We start from the raw sequence: 6,000 nt of genomic DNA on the forward strand, positions 1-6,000 counted from the left end.
GAAACAACGAGAGTGGAGGAGGGTCACGCCTGTCGGCACGAGCTCTTTCGATATTGTCTGCTCTTCACGCAGGTCTCGTAATTACCCGTCGATCGCCGGAGAGGAGTCTCTAGTCTCACTCAGCTGACTTCTATTTCGAAGTTTTTTTTCTCCTCGGCCGCCACCGTCCTTCTTTTCACGGCACTTGCTTTTTTCGTTGCATCGCGCAGACCTCGAGATGGATCCGTTCCCACCCTCTTCACCGGCTACGTGACTGCGCGGCTCTCCTGTCCACCATCGGGAGAGTTACATGTCGTCTGTCTTCAGGTTCGTTTGTGGTAATTACGACGGCGGGTACATTGAACCCATCGCGGTGCAGACGCGCGATTCAAGAGTCTTTGCTCATCAGATATTTTCCATCTTAGACATCGATACGAAGCAAGAAAATGTATCTTAATGTCTATAAATTTATCATTGAAATCATTTTGCCACACATTTCATTGACAATAATGATTTTGAAATTTTTAGCGTTCGACTCGTATCGATTCGTCGTTTTCGTTAATCAATTCGTGCTCGTATGCACCGCGCAGAGAACCATGATATGGAGAACCACTGCCTCGTAATATTGCACAGTCGGCTACATTGGTGGATCGTTAATGAGGCTTCGATTAGATCGGTGCGATATCGAGGGACCGAAGGATTTGCGAGGCATTGAAGTAACGAATCGTGAGACACGGTGGAAAGTATTTCTTAGTCAGAACCACTCTCATACAATGCAAAATATGCATTTTATTTTACCTTGAAGTAGTATTAACGATGACGTAAAACAATAGAATTTAATTTTATATGTTTAATAATACGTATCATACGTAAGCACATATGTATAAGCAAAGGTTGTGAATAAAATTCATATAGTGTGAATATTTTTTAATATTTATTTCCAGGAAGAAAATAAGTAATCATACTCTCGCCATACACATTTGAAAGCTAATTTATGATTGTCTATTAATTCACTGCTGAACGTTAATCGTTGCTTCGCTGTAATGTTAATCAAGCAACACCGTAGACGCACTAATCTTTCGGAAAATTTTATTTTATTCTTTTTTTGTAATTATATTTCGGCAGCTCTCTCTCTCTCTCTCTGTACCTTACCAATCATGTTTTATTATTGCGCAAATTGTTTATTGGCGAAATGCCAATGTCGATAAGCTGACAAGTCGATAGGCTGGGCCGGTGCGAGAGAAACGCCCACAGATTTTTTAATTCCCTATTGGTATTCTGCTGAAACGGGATCCGAGGCGATTAGTAAGTCAGGATCAGACGTGACAGATCATTAATTGCATTTATTGAGCCCGGTAATCGAGAGGGCAGTCGAGGCGTGGGTCGACGGATGAAACGTTGAGGGGGTAGGTCGAGGTCGGCCCGGACGAAGAAAAGAGAGAACGGAAGAAGGAAACCAGAGGACAGAGAGAAGGAGAGGAGGCAGGATTCGAGGCTCTCGATCGGATCGCGACGAGGACAGGTTTCGTTCAGCAGCTTTTACGAGTCCGATCGCGGTGTTATTAGTAGGACGTTTTATGGCGGTCGGATTGTATTCTGGTGGCGGGCAACCTCGCGCGTTTGGCGTTTAGTATTTAGTATGGCCGGCCATCATTTACAGGTGCACACGTTAGACGAGGACGACGCTCTTTACAAGATCATCCGAATAAATTAAATAGTCGAAAGTGAGCGGAGCCCGGACGGAGAACGGGTTTATTGCTTGCTACCGATAACATCGGGCCTGATCTATCGCCTATCATTTATTACTCTTGTCCCTTACGTTTCGTGAAAAAGTATCTTGTAATTGGGAGGAGATGGAGAAGAAAGAAAAGATGACCGAATCAATAACGATGAATTTGAAGAATCGATCGTTAACATAGTCAGTCGTATGAGAAATACGAGCACGCCTCATCACGTCGCGCGCGAATTTACCTCGACTCGCGCCTATCTGCCGTCAATTATCTATCCAACGTTTATATTCAATTTGTCTCTTTGTATAAAAAAGAATTTATTATAAACCCGAAAGAGAGCCCCGGCCCAGAGAAAAGAAAGAGAGAGAGAGAGAAATGATCCTGCAGCAAGAAAGCAGCGGACGACGCGAAGAACGGTCCGTTCGATTTCGGGGGCAAATCGAATCGAAGATTGCCCTGCGAGGTAACGGAACCCATTCGTCGATGCCCCGTAAGCGTTTCATCGTACAATAAATAATTGACGTTGTAAAGAATGGCGTGTGAGAGAAGAAGTGAGAGAAGGAGGGAGAAGCTTTGGAAAACGCGCGTCACGAAAGCAACCATTTGCAACGGAACAATCGTTGGCCAAGTTCTCCCCGCGGATCAGAGATCGCGATAGACATAAATAATCGATAACTATGTCGATATTCTCTTTCCGAACGATCGATTCCTGTGTCGGCTCTCAATGTTGTCGGTGGTGCACAAACGCGACTACCGAAGACGACTTGATGAACATAGAACCGCAAGAGAAATCGGGTTTTAAAACATTAACAAAATACATTTTTTTATAATATTGTTGTCAGAAACATGGCATTGATTATACGGTAATTTATAAAATATGATTATTATTCATCTAGCAAGAAAATATCGTAATAATTGAAAATATTCTTGCAAACAATTAGAAAGATTTTTTATCCAAAAACAAAGAAAAGATAAATTTTACAATATACAATTCCAAAGAGACTAATTTAAGTTACAAGTATATTGTAACAAAAAATATAGCATGTAAGTTGCGTTATACATATTGTGTAAGATTTATTTTTTAAACATTTCAAAATATGAAGAAATACATATTTTATTTTACTCTCTTTAGATCATTCTCTGCAGTATATTTACGATAATAATAAGCGATGCATATGTTCTTTGGAGAATCATAAAATTTGTTCGGGAGGAACGATAGTCAGTTGCGATGTCAGTTAGTCGACAGATAGATAATCGCTTGTGCGCGATTTTTACTTTCGCTTATCGCGAAATCGCGCGTAATAAAGTTGCCCGCGATCTCTCTGAAATATATTAGACCTGCTGCTAAACTGCGTCGCGTAACTTTAATTAATATTCGTGTCGCTTGCCGCGAGCACGAGATCGGGCGCATGAGAAACACTTAAATGTGACTACTTAACGACGTTGACCTGGAATTTTTGGACAATTAACAGAGCGAGTCTGCCTCCGTCGCGAATTTCTCTGTCGCGGAGCTTAAAACGGATAACGAGGCTCTCGGCTCGGTAACAATTATCGAGCGTCGAAAATTTCTATCCTTCGCACCTTGGTCTCTCACAGTTCTCTAATGATCTGCTTCCTGCGATCCTCTCTCCCCTGTATCGCGCCAGACATACACTTACATCTGTATCAGATCCGAAACCGCCCATACGTCGAGTATCTATCGATGCTAGATCGATGTGACAATCGCTTTGTCGCGAAACAGTAGATATTTCGCTTAAACAGACTGTTCGCAAACATTCTCGATATATGTAATAGTCCCACGACAGAGCGACGCATTCAATTTACAAAACGAGGCGTCGCTTTTCTTTGTAACGTTATATATTACAATATATCGTCGGCACCGAATAAATAATTACCCTCGCCGGTGGTGGTCGGGTTGAGAGTTGAATTGAATCGAGTTTACGCAGTCGGCTACCTGCTTCTCGTTGCCGAAAGAGCGACGCAATTATTTTGCGCGACAAAGCGCTAAATGCTTAACGCGCATAAATACATTTTAAATAAATGATCCGGTCCCTGGCGACGGTTCTTCGCATCGCGCTTTCATAGCATACGTCCCACCTGGTGCCGCATGCTCGAACTCGAAACTGCATCTACCTGCCTGTTCGGCGCCGATCTTGCCTCGCCTCGCGGTTCCGTATCTGCGCTAGAATCGTAAAGGCACGAGTTTTACGATCCGTCCTGTGAAATTAATACACGTGTCTTGCATTATCTCGAATTCGGTGCCGATTATATGCTCGGTGAGAGAAGGAGAGAAAGAGAAGAGGGAGGAGAAGAGAAGTTCCGAGCGACCGGCTGACGTGGTCAACGCAACGTGTGCTTTTATTCATTCTCCAGTTTCGGGTTACCTACCTACCAGGTATATAAATATGAAACCGGAATTTTTGTATAGAAAATACACGTTTATTGTATGAAAATGATAAAAAATATTTAATTCCAAGTATTGCCCATTGCTAGCTATACATTTTTCCCATCTCTCTGACAATTTGTGGATGCCACGCCAAAAAAACTGTTGCTCCTTTGAGGCAAAAGAGTCATCGAGCCATTTTCGTACATTTTCGTAAGAAATGTAGTGCTGCTCAGCAAGTGCGTGTCCCATCGATGCAAATAAGTAGTAATCGGATGGAGCCAAGTCTGGTGAGTAAGCCGCATGCGAAAGTATTTCCCAACTAAACGCCTCAATCGTTTCCTTGATCGGTTTTGCCGTGTGTGATGGTGCATTATCATGAAGCAAAATCACTTTGTGTTGCCTTTTTTGATATTCTGGTAGTTTTTCACGCAAAGCTTGATTCAAATCGAGTTGTTGTTGCGTTTGAGCGTCATCCTCATTCAACAATGTTTGCAATTCGTTGTCTTCAAACTTTTTCGGTCGTCTTTCACGTTATTCGTTTCTCACGTCAAAATCGCCACTTCTTAATTTTTTAAACCACTCACAAAGCACTGTGATTTACCAAGAGCATGATCACCGTAAGCTTCGACAAGCATTCGATGCGATTCTGCAGCAGTTTTCTTCAAATGGTAACGGAAAATCAATGCTGTTCGCAAATCGTAGTTTCCAGGCACAAAATTCGACACGTTCAACGCTATTAAAAACTATGCTGTTATATGAAACTTGTATTGTTGTGAGTTGAAAATCTTTATCAGATGTCAAAACAAGAAAATGGCGCCAATGACGCGGTTTGACGGTAACTACATTGACAGCTAGGGCCATGAATGGGCAAATTCCGGTTTCATATTTATATACCTGGTATATGCATTGTGTCGCGCTCGCTAATTGATCGCCGAGCGATTCGAGACTCAGCTCCTCATTATTGTAATTGATAATAAAGCCGGCCGCGTAATACCATCATGTCGTTCGATCATCTCGAGTAATCGATGCAACGCGAAGTGAGGATATATAGATAGATGATAGAACGAGGGCCAATAACCACCCACGCAATCTATAAAAAAGAGGTGCTTTTATAACACACAGGGTTATTATTTAATAATATTGCACTGCAGAACCTATAATAGTAAATAGTATATTGATATTTGCGAAACTTTCAACAAGAGATTTTATAATATATTTATTCTTGTATATTTTTTGATTCGCACGATTATTAAAACATCGTGTTGATCAATATATTAAATTATTATTATTGCCAATACAAAAATATTATCGCTTCGCGATATATTCTGCAATTATTCAATGATTTAGAATTGTTCGACGAGAGGAATACAGTTGCGAAAGATTTAATAGGAAATAAAGGGGAGCTCGCTCTTATTATCGATAGATCGAGAATAGATGAAGCAGAACCCTTTGTTAATTTTTCTGACCGACGATTTTGTAACGCGAACGATCTTAGGCGTAACCCAGCCGCTCGATGCCCGTAATTGTCTGGGACGCGAAACGTTCTGGCGCACCAGTTGGATGGTTGTTGCAACTTTTGCAGAATGACGAAATTGATTTAAGTACACCGTCCCTATGACATTTTAGTTTATGTTCTTTTTACTGACTTTCTCTGATGAATATATATTTGAAAAAGTAGAGGTATGGAAGAAAGTAGATGGGTAAAAAAGTGTTGGATGGAAAAAGAAGTAAATAGAGGGGGGGGGGGAATATGTATAGTAGGGAGAGAGAAAAATATTATAATAGAAATGGGTGGGGTATCGAAGCATTAGAAATTTTAAGAGAGGAAGGAATTGATATTAGAGAGGAGTTGAGAAATAGGGACAGGGAAGTGCAGAGACAATTAGAGGATAATAAAATTAGGGA

The sequence above is a fragment of the Polyergus mexicanus genome, unplaced genomic scaffold (genome assembly GCF_030449975.1).
Source record: "Polyergus mexicanus isolate NDT 795.1 unplaced genomic scaffold, iyPolMexi1.0 SCAF_8, whole genome shotgun sequence".
Taxonomy (NCBI): domain Eukaryota; kingdom Metazoa; phylum Arthropoda; class Insecta; order Hymenoptera; family Formicidae; genus Polyergus; species Polyergus mexicanus.